Consider the following 20,698-nt stretch of genomic DNA (forward strand, 5'->3'; position numbering starts at 1 on the left):
TGACTGGATTTTGGTGTGATAGGTCAGCTGTCCCCAAAAGTCTATTCAGTAGCTGCCAAGAAATGGGCAGGGTGCTACTAGTTAAGGGACTGGCTTCTGTTCTTGGAAACTTCATCATCTGAAAATTATTGCTAGAATTCTTGGTAAAAATGGCAGTATGCCTAGACATTTCTTAGAAAAGAATATAAATTTAAGGTAGAAATGCTTGGTGTTCTAGGAAAATTCCAAGTATCAATAACTTTCAATTTTTAAATTTTATGCCAACAAACTGTCTTCATTTAATGATGTATTTCTGTGTCCTTGGGTTATAAGGTTTCCTTTATATAGGAAATAAACACACACAAACACACACACACACACACACACACATATTGGGAGATGAAGAGGATCCTTGTTTAATCCAATAAAAAAGAGTAGGCTATATAAAATCTACCTACAGTGTGGTCATTTGGCAAACTGAAAAAAAAAAAACAACTAGCTGAGGGTTTAGAAAAATCAATAAAAATTGAGAAAGAAAGTTGTAGCCTGAATAAGTGACCCACATGGAGACGGGTTTCCTCTTTCTCCCCCACCCACTCACATTGCTCCCTCCACCTCTCAACCCCTGGCTTCCCTCCTCTTCCTCCAAATCCCCAGTCATGGGGTCAATAGCTAAAACCCAAACAGGATGTCCAAATTTCTGGCCCAAAGGACATGAAAAAGGACACTGAGGGTTCTGCCATGAGATGCCCAGCCATTTGGCTCAAGGTTCTTTCTGGGTGTGTCCTGAGAATGTTTCTGGGTGATTTATATTTGAATCAGTGAACTGAGTAAAGAAGACTGCTCCTACCAACGCAGGGGTTGGGGGCACCCAATCCACAGAGTCCCAGATGGAACCAAAGGCAGAGGAAGGGAAATTCGCTCTTCTGGCTCTCCTCCTTTGCTCTCCACCAGACTCGGCTGCTGTACCATTGGCCCTCCTGAGTCTCCGGCTTGCTGAGCTTGCTGGTTACAGACCTGGTGGAATTTTCTGAACACCAAAACCCAGGAATGACTTCACTGGGCCTGTGGAGGCACCGATCCACAGAAGCAATTGTTTTGTTTATTAGGTACTCCATGAGACTAAATGGAGCAATTGCCACCTCTCTAATGAAAAGCAGAGCTTCTCAATGTTTCTACCTTGCTTGGGTCTCATTAGTTTAAGTGCCTGTATTAAATATGCACATGTAGTTCTATCACAATATTCCAAGGAGGCTCTGAATCATTGGAAGCACTGCAGATCCTCCTGGTGGCATTGCTTTGAGTAGGCAGCACCTAAGAATGGCAGCTGAGGGAATGCCATCGTGTCCTCCCGCTGGGTGTGCATTCATTCAGTTTCCCAGCAGCAGAATGGGAACTGAATGGCACATCACTGGGCTTTGCTCCTAGCATTTTAGAAGATCAGCAAGCTTTAGTGTGCTGGCACTCACATATTTTTCTAGAACTGGATTTAAGTGTAAAAGGAAAACGTCTTGCCCTCAACATTTAAAGGACTTTCAAATACTACATCACAGATTTCAGTTCTAAAAACATCATTTTCCAAACTTGATGAGACTGTCATAGTTTGTAATTCATGTGACTCCAATTTCCATGGCTGTGCCATGACCAACTCCAACAATAATCTCTGTTAACAATGAGCATCAATGTGCAACTCAGTCTTTCCATTTACAGCTGATTCTATCATTCACCAGCCTGCAAACTTTGTAAGGAATTTAATCTTTTTTGCCACTGTTTCCTCAGAGTATTGACTATCAATTCATATAAAACAATTTGGTCAGTGTCTGGTATATAAGAAATACTTCATAAACTTTATTCATTCTAATTGTTTCGAGCTAAGCAGTTTCAATGCACCACCTCAACCTGAAAATACAAATCGAATTGCAGAAAAAGAACTAGCTTTAATTTTAGGATAGAAAAAAACTACTCAGAAGGAATGACTTTATTCACTAAGACCCATTTCGTCTCTATCTCTGTTTAATATGAGAAAATGCATGTACTATTACTGAATTCAGAAGTGATGGAAACTCATGAAAGATAACAGAGCTTTTGTGTAGACTGATCTGGTTAGCTGCTTTCTTAAGTCTTTTTTACAGACTCTTTTGTTCATATATTTATTTGAAAGGCAGAGCAACAGAGAGGTAGGGTGAGACAAAGAAAGAGATCATCTATTGGCTGACTCACTTCCCAAATGGCCCCAACAGCCAAGTCTGGGCCCAGCCCAAGTCATCTCCAGCAGTGGCTTCACTGCTGCAATACAATGCTGGCTCCAACAAGTGATTTCTCATAGGTCATAGAGTGACAGAGACAAAGAGAGACATAGAGAGAGACATCTCCCATCCATTAATTCACTCCCCAAATGCCTGGAACAGCCAGGCTGGGCCAAACTGAAGCCAGGAGCTAGGAACTCAGTCTGGGTATCTTATAAGAGGAGCAGGGGCCCAACATTTGAACCACCACCTGCTGTACCCCAGGGTATGCAGTAGCAGAAAACTGGGATTGGGAGCAAACCTAGGACTCAAACCCAGGCAGCAGAATATGGGATGCAGGCATCCCAAGCAAAGTCTTAATCACTGTGGTAAACACCCACTCCTTGAACTTTTCATTAGTACAGAAATATTTAAAGACCTGTCTTTGACCATGCATATAAATAAAACAGAATTCCACTTCAAATGGCTTTAATACTCAATTTTGAAATTTAAATTAAGTAAATTTCTTGTATGTACATAGAACATTGAGTAATTGATTTTTTCTTTTTTTAAATATTCTTTTTCCATTTTTTAAAATTTTATTTAGGGCACACAAATTTCATGTATTTCCTATATACAGATCAAAAGCATAATGATATTTCCTAACCTGCACTTCCTCCCTGCAATGTACCCACCCTTCTTCCTCCTCCCTCTCCTATTTCCACACTTTATTTTTTTATAAAGATGTATTTTCAGTTAACCTTATAGTCATAAGATTAACCCTGGGGCCAGTGCTGTGGTGTAGCAGGTAATGCCACTGCCTGCTGTACAGGCAACCCATATGGGCACCGGTTCAAGTCTCAGTTGCTCCACTTCCGATCCAGCTCTCTAATATAGCCTGGGAAAGCAGTGGAAGAACGGCCCAAGTCCTTGGGCCATTGAACCCATGTCGGAAGACCTGGAGGAGGCTCCTGGCTTCTGATTGGAATAGTGCTGGCAGTTGCGGCCAACTGGGGAGTGAACCAGTAGGTGGAAAACCTCTCTCTCTCTCTGCCCCTCCTCTATCTGTGTGTAACTCTGATATTCAAATAAATAAATAAATCTGTTAAAAATCATTGCATCTCATTTGATAAAGTGCAACACCCTTTCAAGATGAAAACTCTAAACAAATTCGGTCTAGAAAGAACATTCCTCAAAAAATCAAGGCAATTTATGACAAACCCATGGCCAGCATCATACTGAATGTGGAAAAGTTGGAAGCATTTCCACTGAGATCTGGTACCCGACAGCAATGCCTATTCTCATCATTGCTATTCAATATAGTACTGAAAATTTTAGCCAGAGCCATTAGGCAAGAAACAGAAATCAAAGGGATACAAATTTGGAAGGAAGAAGTCAAACTATCCCTCTTTGCAGACAATATGATTCTTTATTTAGAGGATTCCAAGAACTCCACTAAGAGACTATTGGAACTCATAGGAGAGTTTGGTAAAATAGCAGATTATAAAATCAACACACAAAAAATCAACAGCCTTTGTATACACAGACAATGCCATGGCTGAGAAAGAACTTCTAAAATCAATAGGGTTCAGAACAGCTACAAAAATATGAAATACCTTGGAATAAATTTAACCAAGGTGGTCAAAGATCTCTATGACGAGAATTACACAACTCTAAAGAAAGAAATAGAAAAAGACATAATAGATGGAAAAAAATTTCATGTTCATGGATTGGAAGAGTCAATATTGTCAAAATGCCCACTCTTCCAATATCAACTTACAGATTCAATGCGATACCAAATAAATACCAAAGACGTTCTTCTTAGACGTGGCAAAAATGATGCTGAAATTCATATGGAGGCACGGGAGACCTCAAATAGCTAAAGCAACCGTATATAACAAAAACAGAGCTGTAGGCATCACAATATCAGATTTCAAGACATACTACAGGGCAGTTAAAATCAAAACAGTCTGGTGCTAGTACAAAACAGATGGATAGACCAATGTAACAGAATAGAAACACCAGAAATCAATCCAAACATCTACAACCAACTTATTTTTGATCAAGGAGCTAAATCCAATTCCTGGAGCAAGGACAACCTATTCCAAAATGGTGCTGGGGAAAATGGTTTACCACAAGCAGAAGTATGAAGCAAGACCCCTATCTTACACCTTACACATTCAACATGGATTAAACATCTAAATCTAAGACCTGCCACCATCAAATTATTAGAGAACATTGGAGAAACCCTGCAAGATATTGGCACAGGCAAACACATCTTGGGAAAGATCCCAGAGGCACAGGCAGCCAAAGGCAAAATTATCAACTGGGATGACATCAAATTGAGAAGTTTCTGTACCAACAGAATGGGAGAAAATGTTTGCAAATTATGCAGCTAATAAAGAATTAATGACCAGGATCTACAAAGAATTCAAGAAACTCCACCACAACAAAACAAACAACCCATTTAAGAGATGGGCCAAGCACCTAAACAGACAGTTTTCAAAAGAGGAAATCCAGACAGCCAACAGACACATGAAAAAATGTTCAGGATCACTAGCCATCAGAGACATGCAAATCAAAACTACAATGAAGGTTTCACCACACCCCGGTTAGAATGCCTTACATACAGAAATCAACTAACAACAGATGCTGGCGAGGATGTTGGGAAAAAAGGGACACTAACCCACTGTTGGTGAGAATGCAAACTGGTGAAGCCACTATGGAAGACAGTTTGGAAGTACCTCAGAAATCTGAATGTAGCCCTACCACAGGACCCAGCCATTCCACTCTTCACAATTTGCCCTAGGGAAGTTAAATTGGCAAATAAAAGAGCTGTCTGCACCTCAATGTTTATTACAGTTCAATTCACAAGACCTAAGGCATGGAGTCAACCTAAATGCCCATCAACAGAAGACTGGATAAAGAAATTATGGGATATGTACTCTATGGAATACTACACAGTGGTTAAAAATGAAATCTGGTCATTTGCAACAAAATGGAGGAATCTGGAAAACATCATGCTGAGTGAAATAAGCCAGTCCCAAAGAGACAAATATCATATGTTCTCCGGGATCTGTAACAACTAACTGAGCAACTAAAAGGAAACCTGTAGAAGTGAAACTGACACTGTGAGAAGCAATGACTTGATCAGCCTTTATCCTGACTGTCAAGGAACAGCTTACCATTTTATTCTTTTTAGTATTTTCTTTTTCTACTTAATACTATTCGTTGAAGTTTTTACTTAACACAGAAGTATTCTTAGGTGTTTAAATTTAACTGAAAATTGATCTCTGTTAAAAATAAGAGTGGAAATAAGATAGGAAGGAGATGTACAATTTGGTACACGTTCCCTAGGACTTACTCCTATGGTAAAGCTAAAAATGTGCCACAGGACTCCAAATCCCATTAAGTTGACAGGTCCCATTGCCATCTTCTTCGTTGAAGTGATCAGTTTAAGTTCATAACTGATCATAAAGATTCGATTAAGTGTCAGAGAGATCACATAAATAAGACCAAGTGTCTGCTAAGAATAATTGATAGAATTTAAAAGGAAAGAACAATCCAACATGGGAAGCAGGATACACAGCAGACTCATCGAATGACAAGTGTCCTAAACAGCACTCCAGCCTCAGAATCAGCCCTTAAGGCATCTAGATCTGGTAAAAAGCCCATGAGAGTTTCTCAGGCATTGAAAGCCAAAACACTCTGGCAAAAAATGACCTACATGAAAGATCTCTGTGAGTGAGAACTCAGTGGAAAGAATGGGCCATCAAAGAAGGAGGTACCTTGCTCTAAAGGGAGGAGAGAACTCTGACTTTGATCATGGCCTTGTCTAAATAATGTCGGAGTTTGTGGACTTAAGAGGCTTCCAAGCTTGGCAGCGCATGACAGGAGCCTCAGGTGATCAGTGACGTCATAAATAAGAGTGTCAACTGTTAAATCAACAACAGCAGTCACTGTGCCCTTATTCCCCATGTAGGACCTCTGTCCTTAATGTGTTGTACTATGAGAATTAATGGTAAAACTAGTCTTCAAACAGTACTTTATACTTAATTGTCTGTGTGGGTGCAAACTGTTAAAGTCTTTACTTAGTATAGAGTTGATCTTCTGTGTATAAAGATAATTAAAAATGAATCTTAATGAAGAATGGGATGGGAGAGGGAGTAGGAGGTGAGATGTTTAGGGATGAGAGGGTGGGTATGGGGGGAAGAACCGCTATAATCCAGAAGTTGTACTTTGGAAATTTATATTTATTAAATAAATCTTTCTATAAAAAACTGCATCTCAAAGTGTCAATTTCACTCATATAGATTACCTTTCAGGTACTCTATTAATTGCTAGAGATCAGGGAGATCATTTGGTATTTGTTGTTTTGGGACTGGCTCATTTCACTAAGTATAATGGTTTCCAGTTGCATCCATTTTGTCGCAAAAGACAGGATTTCATTTTGTATCACTGATTGGTGGTATTCCATATTGTCTATATCATAATTTCTTTATCTAATCTAGTTTTAACTTTGATAAGTACATGGTTTGTTTCCATGAGGAACAGCTGAATCTATTTGGAGAGCCAGGCTTACATCATCTGTCTGCTGTTCAACAATCACATGTGTTTTACGTTGGTTATGTGATCACCTATCTTGACAGAATATTCCAGTCTCCCTTGGTAAGCATGCTTCATAATCTGAGTGCTTTTAAATACTGATTCTATCTGAATTTATTTCTTAAATAATATTTATGAGAAGTAGAAAATATAGAAACATCAATACTTCTTAATCATAATTTTTCCAGAAAACATATTTAAATAAGTAACAACTGCACACTTCCCTGATCTGGCAATAGAAGCCAGTACTCTCTGAAGTACAGAGGTATCAACCAAATTCTACCCCAAAATATAAGAGCAGAAGAGATAAGAAGCTCATTACATACAAAGGAGTATTGATATGACTATATAAAAATATGAAGGCCAGGAGACAGTGGAATATGTTCAAAGTGCTGAAGGAAAAACCTGACAACCAAGGAAAAGCTTTCTTTCATAAGCCAGGGACAGATTAATCTGCTTCCATCACTGTCACAAAACACCTGAGGCTGGCTACCCCATAAAGTAAACAGGGTTATGTAACTCATCACTTTGGAAGCTTGGAGACCAGGAAGATCCACTGATCTGACCCCTACAGAGGTCCCCATTCGACACTCACATCACGGCAGGAGCATATGCAAGAGGGAGCAGTCACATGGTGAGAAGGGGAGCCAGAGCAGGGGCAGCCTCTCTCAAGAACTACCTGGACCCCATGGAAACTCTGAATCCCTTCTCAGGGCAGCACTCTCAGTAACTTAATTATCTGGCATCAGGCCCCACTTCTTCAGAGTCACACCCCCTCCTCCAATTTTGCCACATCGAGATTCATGCCTCCAACACATGGGCCCTTGGGGTAACACTCAAACCATATCCAAACCAAAGCGAAGGGGAATTTTTTAAATTTCTCAGGCAACCTAAATCGAAAGGAGTCCATCGCCACTAGACCTGTCTTTCAAGGACTGTCGATGGGAGTTCTTTAAGTTGAAATAAAAGACCGTTAGTTGATAACATGAAATATACGGCAGCACAGAACTTGATGGTACAAGTAAAACAGAATTCTAAGACTGAAATGATGATGTATACGACAACTTTATCCCTTAAACAAAAGTTAAAAGTCAAAACTATGAATAACAACTATAGCTATAATAAATCGTAAGGGACACACATTACAAAATGTTATAAATTCTAACATCAAATACATAAAAACGTGAGGTGGAGTAAAAGTGTAGAATTATTTGATGCAATCAATTTATTATCAGTTTTAAACAGGTTTTATATGTACAAGATGCACTGTGTCAGCCTGAAGGTAAACATGAATCAAAAATCTTTAGTAAAATTATAAAAGACTGTTAGAGGCTGGTGCCGCAGCTCACTAGGATAATCCTCTGCCTTGCAGCGCCAGCACACCAGCACACCAGGTTCTAGTCCCGGTCGGGGCGCCAGATTCTTTACCGGTTGCCCCTCTTTCAGGCCAGCTCTCTGCTGTGGCCAAGGAGTGCAGTGGAGGATGGCCCAAGCGCTTGGGCCCTGCACCCCATGGGAGACCAGGATAAGTACCTGGCTCCTGCCTTCGGATCAGTGCAGTGCGCCGGCTGCAGCGTGCCAGCTGCGGCAGCCATTGGAGGGTGAACCAACGGCAAAGGAAGTTCTTTCTCTCTGTCTCTCTCTCTCTCACTGTCCACTCTGCCTGTCAAAAAAAAAAAAAGACTTTTAGAAAGGATTCAAAGCACACAAATACAGAAGGCCATCAAACCACAAGGGAAGAAGACAGCAAGGCGTGAAGAAAGAAATACTGTCTATAAAACAAGAAAATGACCAACAAAATGTAAGTAGTGAGTCCTTGCCCATCAATAACTACCTGAGTATAGCTGGAATAAATTCTCCAATAGAAAGACCCAAAGTGCGTGAGTAGGTTTTCTTTGTACTTCTATCAATAGACAGATGAACAGGCAAAAATCAACAAAGAAACAACAGAGCAAAGCTATACCATTGGCCAAATGGATCCAATTGATACCTATAGAACATTTCATCCCAAAACCACAGAACACACATTCTTTTCATGCATGGAACATTCTCTAGGATAGACTATATACCAGGCCATCAAACAAGTCTGAACAAATTCAAAACAATGAAAATCATACCATGAATCTTTTCTGACCACAATGGAATGAAGTTGGAAATGAACATAATAAGAAAGTCAGGAAAATACAGAAACACATAGAGACCGATCAGCACGCTCCTGAATGAACAGTGAATCATAGAAGAAATCAAAAAGATAAATTAAAAAGTTCCTTGAAACAAAGGAAGATGACAACACAACATATCAAAATTTATGAAATGTATGAAAGTAGATCTTTGTAAAATTTAAGAGTGGGAAAAGAACAGAGAGGAGGATAAAGGGTGGGAGCATGGGCAGGAAGGGGGGCAGAATGGGAGGTATCACTATATCTGTATATATCTCTACATGAAATACAGGAAACTTGTATAACTTAAATGACATTTTAAAACAGAAAAAAAGAAAGAAAAAAATAATGCCAACATCTCCCAAAATTTCTTGAAAAACTTTCACCTACACATCGAAGAAGTTCAACAAACTCCAAGTAGGATAAACCCTGAGATCAACATCACGATAGTTAAATCATAGTTAACTTGTCAAACTAAAGGATTCTTGAAAGTGATGAAACAATGGCGCATCAACATCAACATCAACATCAAAGGATCCTCAACCAGGGTAGCAGATGACTTTTCAGCAGAAACCATGGAGACTAGGAAGCAGTGGGATGACATTGTCAGGTGCTGTAAGGGAAAGACTCTCAACCGGGAATTCTATACCCCCTCCCTTCAAACAACAGCCTTTCCAAAAATGAGAGGGATGGAGTAAAACAAACCCTCACTCATTCCTGATGAGAATGACAATAGCACAGCTATTTTAGAAGATAGGTTGGCAGTTTTAATAAAGCTGAAAATAATCTCAACATAACATCTTGCAGAGAGGGGTGAGCATTTGGTCTAGTGGTGCAGATGCTGGTTAGGGCACCTGTGTCCCATATCTGGGTGCCTGGATTCAAAACCTACCATTGTCATCTAACCGGCTTCCCAATACATATCTCCCCTGTGAAGCGATGTTGATGTCTGAAGCACATGGACTCTGTCCTTACACCTTTGGACTCAGCCCACCCCAGCTGCAGGGGGAATCTGGGGAGTGATCTAGCAAAAGAGAGCTCACTCTCTCTCCCTCTTTCTGTCTTTCCTGATCTGTTTCTCCATCTCTCTCTCCCTCTCTCTGCTCTCTCTCTCTCCCTCCCTCTTTCATCTCACAAACATAAAATATAATCTAACGGTGACATTCCTGTGCATTATGTCTACACATGTAACTGTTTATGAATGTTTTTAGCATCTGTATTTGCCCAATATTGCAAACAACCAAGTTGCTCTTAAATATATGAATGGAAAAACAAAAAGATGTGATGTATTTACACAGTAAATTTTTTTTAAATAAAAAGAAACAAACTACTATGCCACATAAATGGATTCAATCCCATCAAGGTGGCATGTGCCAATGCCATCTCACTATTCCAAGTGATCAATTTCAGTTCACAATTGATCATAATGAAAGGACTAAGAGTCAAAGGGAGCACATAAACAAGTCTAGTATCTGCTAACACTAACCGATAGAATAAATAAAGGGGAGAGTGATCCAACATGGGAAGTGAGATACTCAGCAGACTCATAGAATGGCGGATGTCCTAAATAGCACTCTGGCCTCAGAATCAGCCCTAAAGGCACTTGGATCTGGCTGAAAAGCCCATGAGAGTATTTCAGGCATGGAAAGCCAAGACACTCTGGCAAAAAGATCTCTGTGAGTGAGATCCCAGTGGAAAGAACAGGTCTTCAAAGAGGGAGGTGCCTTTCTCTGAAGGGAGGAGAGAACCTCCACTTTGTCTATGACCTTGTCTAAACAAGATAAGAGTCGGAGAACTCAAGGGGCTTCCATAGCCTTGGAAACTCATGACTGGTGCATAGGGAGATTACTGATGCCATAAACAGGAGTGTCAATTAGTAAAGTCAACAATAGGAGTCACTGTGCACTTACTCCTCATGTAGGATCTCTGTCCTTAATGTTCTGTACACTGAGGCTTAATGCTATAACGAGTACTCAAACAGTATATTTCACTTTGTGTTTCTATGGGGGTGCAAACTGTTGAAATCTTTACTTAATGTACACTAAACTGATCTTCTGTTAAAAAAAAAAAAAAGAAACTATCAATTCCCAACTTGACTCTCACTGGGATTAAACATGACAATAGGTCTGATCTGATTTCATCATCATTTAAAAAAAAATCATCTATTATTTTTCACTTTATGTTTCTGTGTGGGAACAAACTGTTAAAATCCTTACTTAAGGTATACTAAGCTGATCTTCTGTATACTAAGATAATCGAAAATGAATCTTGATGTGAATGGAAGGGGAGAGGGAGTGGGAAAGGGGAGGGTGGTGGGTGGGAGGGACGGTATGGGGGGGAAAGCCATTGTAACCCATGAGACGTACTTTGGAAATTTATATTCATTAAATAAAAGATAAAAAAAAATGGATATTGTTAAGTGAAACAAAAGCCAATTTCAAATTATATATTATATCTTATCTAATTATATGAGATTCTGCAAAAGGCAGAACTATAACGACAGTAGAAAGATCAGTAGTTTCCAGAAGTTTCGGGGAGGAGGAGGGTTGAATGGATGAAGCACAGGGCAAGTTTTAGGGCAGTGCACTTTTGTGCCTAATCCTAAATTTGTGGAGATATAACATTATGCATTTGTCAAAACCCACTGAATGTTAGAGCAAAGCAAGTCAACACTAATATATGTAAATCAAGTGATTATTTAGGCAGTTTGTGGAATGCCAGCATGAAAGGCAACAAGTGAAAAAACACTAACCATATTACAAATGTATGAAATGACTTCATTGAGAAGGATGGGGAAAAGACGTCAACACCAGTAACTCTGGAAAGGACTGAAGTCTGTGACAGTCAAGGCAAAGGAAACTGCCAAACACGTTGCTCTAGTTAATAATGTTTTCTAGGATGATGCGGGTTCTATATTCTCTTTTTCTTTAAATTCAAAAGGCTTATTGCAAGTAATGCCACAGAGAAATGAATCAGAATATTACATGAAGAAGTTTTCAGTTTCCCATACATCGACATTGGTATCCATTGAACTGATCAAAAGTATACAGTCCCATCCATTTCTGTCCTTGGGGCTTGAATAATAACAAATCCCCAAATTTTCTCCATTTCCAAACACCATTTAAATTTAGCTATATGTCTATGTTGCTTCCAAGATTTACGGTTGAACAAATTTTGACATCTAAAAATTAACATTTGGAGGTGGGTAGCTGTTTGATTTATGAAAAAAAATTAAAATATTCTCTCTCAAAAGCCCAGTTTAAAAAATGGCTCACATTAATCAAGAGAAGCGGGCCGGCGCCACAGCTTACTAGGCTAATCCTCTGCCTTGCGGCGCCGGCACACAGGGTTCTAGTCCCAGTCGGGGCACCGGATTCTGTCCCGGTTGCCCCTCTTCCAGGCCAGCTCTCTGCTGTGGCCAGGGAGTGCAGTGGAGGATGGCCCAAGTCCTTGGGCCCTGCACCCCATGGGAGACCAGGATAAGCACCTGGCTCCTGCCTTTGGATCAGTGCGCCGGCCGTGGCGGCCATTGGAGGGTGAACCAACAGCAAAGGAAGACCTTTCTCTCTCTCTCTCTCTCTCACTGTCCACTCTGCCTGTCAAAAAATAAAAATAAATAAATAAATAAATAAAATCAAGAGAAGCTAAAGACTTTATTAATTTGATGGTGAAAGCATGCATGAACAAACTATTCCTCAAAGTAGACCTTAGTGAAAAACAGACATTTACAAAAAATTGGGGCTTACTTTTTCTTTCTTTTTTTTTTAAAATGTACAACCAACTCTAGTTAAGAACCTAAAAAGCTACATACTGAATTGTTATAAAATCTCAGGATCTAATTTTAAGAGCCCAAGCAGTGGTTTAATATCATTTAGCAAGTAGGGATTTTTCCTCCCTCCAAAGGTTAATTTTCAAAAAAATATGGTTAAGTTTAAAAAGTTGCAGTGTGTGAACAGCAGTTCCATGGGAAGTGAGATTATAGTTGCTGTCATTAAAAAACAGCACACTTCAGAAAAATGGATTGACGCCTGTACAAAAAGCTATTTAACACTGATAAAAAATAAAATACTTTGGAATTATGCACACGTATGGAAGCCACATTTTAAACTTTTCTCATTGTCATGGTTAAAATGTACACAATTACCTTACAGTCATATCACTTATCAATTTATTAAAAATAAAACTGCAACATGCTAGAAAGAGGTCCGTCACAGGGACATGGGCACACATCTGCAGGCCCAGGGAGGCCGGAGTCCTGCTGCACAGCCAGGTTTGGAACAGGCACTACCACGGTCCTTGCCTGTCTTCCAAATACAAGCCCAGGGTCGTCCCCGTGCTCTCCTTCTGGTTGCTGCTGCACTGTCAGGAGGGGAGAGCGAGTCGGCGGCGTGGCCAGGACCCCAGCATCAGTTCTGATGCCTCCATCCTCCGCAAAACCCCGGCCTGCATGCCCTACGGCTCCCCAACAACAGCCAGTCTGAGCACGTGGGCACTGTCCCCAGGGCCAGGTCTGGAGGAGCATCTGGAAACCTGCTGGTCCTCAGCCCCCAGGGGACCCCTCGCTGCCTTTGGGTGCTGTGCACAGGCCCTCAGCCACTCCTCAATTTTTTTGGTTCAGCTTTCCATGCCAGACTCTGGTGACACAGAGCGTCCAATGTGGAAAGTGACCTTTTTCCAGGAGGCTTCGGCCAGGAATGTCAGTCAGGGCAAGGCCTGGCTGCTGAGCGGTCCGGTCCTTTCTCAGGCAGCTCCCCTCGGGCCTCCTTATTGGCACCTGTTGATCCGCCCTCATGCCTATCCCTGGAGCCTCACAGTGGGACAGGAGTAAGGAGTAACCCCATGGAGCCTGTTTCTTACTTTCTTCAGCTCTGCAAAATGCACCCTGAGGCTTCCAGGCACTGTCTACTGCCGGCTCTGGTGGCCCCACGCCACAGGACTTGGAACTCTGTTCTGGCCTCTTGCATGTCTCTGTCAGGCCTGGGACAAGGACTCTCCCATCCGTGCCCTCTAGAGTCTCCGCTAACTCTGCAGGCCGGGGTACCTTCTCTCTGCCATGGCTGGGAGCACGAGAGAAGGCTCATTTCTCACAGCGACCACCATGGATTCTGACTCCTCCACTTCTGCCTTCTCCAGGGCGCTGATGATCTGGTTCCCGTTTACAACCCAGTTGCTCTCGCTGTGAGCCACAGTCCAGGTCAGCTTATCCTCCCGTAGCTCAGAGTACTGGAGAACGTAGGTCAGGAAGTACCAGATGCACTGCACCCAATCATTCTGCTCCCCCGCACCTCTCAATGTGCAAGTTAGCCTCACAGGAGAGAGAGCCTGTGGCTCTGCTAACGTCACCCAGCTGCACCCAAGAGGACTGTAGGGATGTTTTTTAGCCAGCAAGTTCACCAACTGAGAAGTGTGTTTCTCTGAGAAGGCTTTCATAGGAGGACGGTCAACGGGCATGGCAGTCAGGACCCAGGCCAGGTGGGAGGTTGACCCTGCAGTCAGTAAGGCAGCAAACACCTGGTTCCTGTGCTCTGATCTATCAGCAGTGTAAACTCCTTGAGAAAGCACTGGCAGAGCTGGGTTTTTCCCCAAGTGCTGGACATCGTGGTAAGCCACACAGGTTCAGCTACCCCTGGAACAGAATGAACTTTGAGATAGTCCTTCTGAATGTTCCCAGAGCTTGGACCTGCAGAGTGGACTCTGCTATCTCCCTCCAGCAGATGATGGCCTTTCCAACTGCACTCTTGAGCCTGCTCATGAGAGTCAAACAGGGGAAATGAGAGAAAAAGAAGTCCTGGAAGTTCCTTTGTGCTTCGTCTCTCTCACACAAGGAAACGGCGATGCTCATGGCAACTTTCCTCCTCCTAACCATGGCCGGCTAGAACCGCAGGTTTCTTCAGCCAAGCTGCATGTCTCAGCAGTTGACCTCCTGGGAGTGATGCTGCTACCAGACGTTTCGTCTGACTTTGGAGCCAGAGGCAGTGTAGCTGCTGGAGGACGACATAAAGGAGCCCAGGCATGGGAAGGGCGTGGTCGAAAGGCTGCTCAGGGAGGCTGGTGGAGCTACACCCCCATCCCTGTCTCCATTCTGCCCTCGGCCCCCTGTATAGAAAGGTGTGCAGGGAGCTGCAGAGAAAGATGCTCTCCTGGTGAGCTGGAGGGGTCCTCCGTCAGCTCCCCCTGCAGCAGACCTAGGTCACCTGCATTGTGCCCAGGACCCACACAATTCTGACGTGTGTTCAGTTTTCCCGAGTCAGGCTCTTGGTGGATGTGGTCCAGGCTGTCTTGCGCATCATCTGCATTTCCATGGAAGCTGCCCATTCGAGCAGAGCAGACGGCACTGACCATCAGTTGTGGAGGAGAAGGCGCACAGCGCATCTTTCAGGAGGGTCCTTTGGAACTCACTGCCACAGCGCCAAACTTCATTCCCCCAGCACACTGACACCCGAAGCTGGTCTTGTGTACGGTCCTCTGGGCTGCTCCCTGGCGTGTGCTAAAGACCCCGGAGGAGCCATGGGAAGAGCTGCTGCTGAGGCTGCCACTTCCCTCACAGTACCTGGCTGACTCCTTCACAGGGACAGCCTCTGTTCCCTGAGCTGCGGCCTCTTCAACCTTGAGCAGCTTTAGAACTGCACAAGGCGCGTCTGCCCCTTCTTTCACAGTCCCGGTAAACCAGCAGGCGAGTTTCATTCAGGTCAGACTCCGAGCATGACCAAGAGTGCCCGGGCTTCCAGGAGCCGGTAACATGACGGAGCCAGCCCGCCGCTGCCTGGCAGGCTGACAGTTCCCAGGTCATATATTCTCATACTGCACTGTATGTACACTGGCATTAAACAGTTAATTAAATGGACTGAAGAAGTAACAAACAGATTTCTCACCACTGAAACGGGATTTTACAGATCAGTTGGGGGAAGGGGAAGCTGTAGTTCCATGTCTGATGTTTAGAGTCAAGTCATCAGTGTGAACTCATGTTTAGTTTGTTTCACATAAATCCCGATGCTACATAGAGATATGCACAGGTGTGAACACAGGCCTGGGTTTGTATGTACATGTGTATTTCTTGGCTTTGTCAGCTCAAAGTGCCCAGAAGTAACACACCTCCCGCAGCACGCAGCACACCAATCACTTGACCTTGCCTTCTAACGTTAGTTATTCAGTTATGAAGATCCTTTGGGAAATGAATGATTCTAAGACTGGCACATGGAATATACAAGGTAAGCATGAAGCATTTGTAGTTCCAAAAGTAAAGGAGTGGTGAGAAGAAAAACCTTCCCTACAGTGACAATATTGTCAAAGGGAAAAGAGACAACTGAGGGAGCTTCCAGGTTACAGCTGGAACAATGTGAACAACAAAACAATTACATTACATTATAGTCCAGATCTGAAAAACATTTCCTTAAATCTCTGCTCACATAAGTAATTAATGACTAAATTTCTCAATGGGGGACAACTGATTCTATGGACACAATGGAATATCACTCAGCCATAAAGAAGAATGAAATCCTCACATTTGCAGCAAGACACGTGACACTGAAGATAATCTTATTAAGTTAAATGAACCAGATAGCAGCAGCGGGTGGAGCAGGTGGCAGAAGAGACGGCGATGGATGTGGGAGCATGAGGGGCTCCAGTCCAGCTCCCACAGGCCCCATGACCCGGATGCCACATGGCCAACTTCAGACAGGAAGCCATGGAGGAACTATGAGATGGGGGAGGGGCTGGGCAGTGGCCAGTTGGCCATCAGCGGAAGTGCAGGAGGAGGGCCCAGGGAGGGAGTCCAAGGTATCAGGAAGGGGCACCTTCCTCCAGCCATCGCTGGGTCAGCTGGGGGAGATGGAGTGGGACGTGGGCATCCTGCGGGGCATCCATCACCCAGCATCACTGAGCTGCCTGATGGCTTCCAGCACAGGATTGGCGTGGTGCACATTCTGAGCTCTGCGACTTCCTGGCTGAGATGGAATTGCTGAAGGGGGACGAGGCCATGCAGTTCTGCAAGTGGATCCTGGGCTGCATGCACCACCTGTACTCATGGCATTGCACACTCGGACCTCAAGCCCGATGACATCATATGCTGGACAAGCGTGTGCCCAGTCCGGGTCAACCTCCTCAGCTTCAGCATGGCACACAGGATGGAGGCAGGGACCGAGTTTAAGAACCTCGTCTGCACCCAGAGCTCGTGGCTCCCGAGATTGTCAGCTATGTGCCCCTGGGCCTGGAGGCGGATGGTGGAGCATTGGTGTCATCACCAACACCCTCCTCAGCAGCCGTCCCCACTCTGGGGGAGACGAAGCAGGAGCCCCTGACCAGCATCTTGGCTGTGAACCAGGACTTCAGCGAGGAGGATTCCAGCAACACCAGCGAGCTGGTTGAGGGCTTCATCCATGGGTGCTCGTCATGGACCCCAAGAGGGGAAGAACCTTGCCCAGAGCCTGGGGAATTCCTGGGTCATGGTCATCCTGGGTGGACGTGCGCAGGAGACGGAGGCCACGAGCCCGAGCGGCTCCAGGAGGGCAGATCCAGTCCGCTCCAGCAGGCTGCCCACAACAGCTGTCAGCTCCCAGCGCTTCTTCAAGGTGCTGCAGTAGGCAGTGGCCACCAAGGGCCTGCGAGAGCCGGAGCATGGCTGGCGCCTGTGCCAGAGCATGTGGAGGTGCTCAGGGCCATCTGAAAGAAGGAGGAGGCCTGGTAGGAGGAGGAGGAGGATGAGAGCATGGGCCAGGATCTGTGGCGGCGGCGCCAGGAGCTGCACTCGACCCTGGAGCTGCAGTGCCAGGCACAGGAGGAGGCCAAGTGTGCCCTGCTGGGTCCAGCAGGTTCAAGCGCAGCCTCGGCCGCCTACAGAACTGCTAGGAGGCCCTGGCCAAGAAGGCGGCCTCAGAGATGCGCTTTCTGCAGGATCTGGTGTGCACCCTGCAGCAGGAGAAGCTGCAGGCAGGGGAGTGCAGCCTGCACTAGGCCCTGCCTGGCCCGTGGGCTCCTGCTCCTGAGCCGCTGGCCCTGGCAAAGCTCAGAGAAGTTCACAGCGCCCAGGAATTTGGGGGCAGGAGCCACCCCTCCCTCATCCCCTCCTTTACCTGGCCCCTCCCGCTCCAGACTCAGCCCCTCTGTGGCTCAGGGAGGGCTGGGCATCCTCCCAGCAGAAGTGACCACTGCGTGGTTTAGCACAGTGCATGGAGGTGGTGTGGGCTGTGGGTTGTAGACTTGGGGATCTTGTGAACAGTCAGGGCCCCCCACTCCCTGGGAGAATCATGAAGCAAGACCCCTATCTTTTACCTGACACAAAAATCCACTCAACATGACCTGACACCACCAAACTATTAGAGAACATTGGAGAATCCCTGGAAGATATAGGTACCAGCAAAGATTCCTTGGAAAAGGCCCCGGAAGCACAGGCAGTCAAGGCCAAAATTAACATTTGGGATTGCATCAAATTGAGAAGTTTCTGTACTGCAAAAGAAACAGTCAGGAAAGTGAAGAGACAACCAACAGAATGGGAAAAATATTGCAAACTATGCCACAGAAAAAGGGTTAATAACCAGAATCTACAAAGAGATCAAGAAACTCCACAAAAACAAAACCAACAACCAATTTAAGGGATGGGCCAAGGACCTCAATAGACACTTTTCAAAAGAGGAAATCCAAATGGCTAACAGACACGTGAAAAAATGTTCAAGGTCACTAGCAATCAGGGAAATGCAAATCAAAATCACAATGAGGTTTCACCTCACCCCAGTTAGAATGGCTCACATTCAGAAATCTACCAACAATAGATGCTGGCGAGGATGTGGGGAAAAAGGGACACTAACTGAATGTTGGTGGAAATGCAAACTGGTTAAGCGACTATGGAAGTCCGTCTGGAGATTCTTCAGAAACCTGAATATAACCCTACCATACAACCCAGCCATCCCACTCCTTGGAATTTACCCAAAGGAAATTAAACTGGCAAACACAAAAGCTGTCTGCACATTAATGTTTATTGCAGCTCAATTCACAACAGCTAAGACCTGTTTTGGAATCAACCCAAAAACCTGTCAACAGTAGACTGGATAAAGAAATTATGGGACATATACTCTATAGAATATTATACAGCGGTAAAAAAAAACAATGAAATCTGGTCATTTGCAACAAAATGGACTATTCTGGAAAACATCATGCTGAGTGAATTAAGCCAGTCCCAAAGGGACAAATATCATATGTTCTCCCTGACAACTAACCAAGCACCAAAAAATAAACCTGTTAAAGTGAAAAGGACACTATGAGAAACAGTGACTTGATGAGCCCTTGTCCCAACTTGATGTACAATTTAATACTTTATCCCTTTTATTAATTTTTTTGTCCTACTTAATTCTATTGGTTGAACTCTGTATTTAACACACAATTATTCTTAGGTGTTTAAATTTAACTGAAAAGTGATCTCTGATAAATATTAGAGTGGGAATAAGAGAGGGAGGGGATGTACAATTTGGGACATGCTCAATCTGACTTGTCCAAAATGGTAGAGTTAGAAATGTGCCAGGGGATTCCAATTCAATCCCATCAAGATGGCATGTACCAATGCCATCTCACTAGTCCAACTGATCAATTTCAGTTCACGATTGATCATACTGATAGGTCTAAGAATCAAAGGGATCACATAAATAAGACTAGTGTCTGCAAAACTAACTGATAGAATAAAAAAGGGAGAATATGATCTAACATGGGAAGTAGGATACACAGCAGACTCATGGAATGGCAGATGTCCTAAACAGCACTCTGGCTTCAAATCAACCCTTAAGGCATTCAGATCTGGCGGAAGAGCCCATGAGAGTATTTTAGGCATGGAAAGCCAAGATACCCTGGAGAAAAAAAAAAGGAAGACCTAAATGGAAGATCTCTGCGAGTGAGATCCCAGTGGAAAGAATGGGGCCATCAAAGAAGAAGGTACCTTTTTCTGAAGGGAGGAGAGAACTTCCATTTTGGCTATGACCTTGTCTAAATAAGATCAGAGTTGGCAAACTCAAAAGGCTTCCATAGCCTTGGCAACTCATGACAAGAGCCTAGGGTGTTTACTGATGCCATAAACAAGAGTGTCAATTTGTTAAATCAACAACAGGTGTCACTGTGCACTTACTCCTCATGTAGGATCTCTGTCCTTAATGTATTGTACATTGTGAATTCATGCTATAACTATTACTCAAACAGTATTTTACACTTTGAGTTTCTCTGTGGGTGCAAACTGTTGAAATCTTCACTTAATATATGCTAAACCGATCTTCTGTACATAAAGATAGTTGAAAATGAATCTTGATGTGAATGGAATGGGAGAGGGAGCAGGAGAGGGGAGGGTTGTGGGTGGGAGGGAAGTTATGGGGTAGGGGGAAGCCATTGTAATCCATAAGCTGTACTTTGGAAATTTATATTTATTAAATAAAAGTTAAAAATAAAATAAAATAAAATGATAGCCTGGGCCCAAAGCCAAGAAATCACAGTTCTTCTGTCTTGGTCTTTGGGGCAGCCTATAAGAGTAATCCACATAAAGGTTTACAGTTATTGGAGAAACAAACTTCTCTTAATCTGAAAGATAAAACTTTCCCCTTTTCCTGAGCATCGGAAATGGTTGGTCAGTGTGACAGCTTCCTTGCTCATCCCAGCAGTGTTTCTATCAACTTGACATTGTGGCTTAGGAGACGGGGGTTGAGAGAGAGTAATGGGATTTAAACTCCAATTCTTTCAGCTGCTGGCTAGGATTAGCGAATG

General features: G+C 43.6%; 1 protein-coding gene and 2 pseudogenes across 2 annotated transcripts in view; 2 read left to right on the forward strand and 1 right to left on the reverse strand.

Annotated features, from left to right (window-relative positions):
- Positions 1-20,698, forward strand: part of LOC100344441 (uncharacterized) — a 107,768-nt gene that overhangs the window by 8,659 nt on the left and 78,411 nt on the right. The gene's annotated exons all lie outside the window — the stretch shown is intronic.
- LOC138844246 (folliculin-interacting protein 2 pseudogene) lies at positions 13,421-20,318 on the reverse strand (annotated as a pseudogene).
- LOC138844247 (death-associated protein kinase 3 pseudogene) lies at positions 16,122-17,547 on the forward strand (annotated as a pseudogene).

The sequence above is a fragment of the Oryctolagus cuniculus genome, chromosome 11 (genome assembly GCF_964237555.1).
Source record: "Oryctolagus cuniculus chromosome 11, mOryCun1.1, whole genome shotgun sequence".
Classification (NCBI taxonomy): Eukaryota; Metazoa; Chordata; class Mammalia; order Lagomorpha; family Leporidae; genus Oryctolagus; species Oryctolagus cuniculus.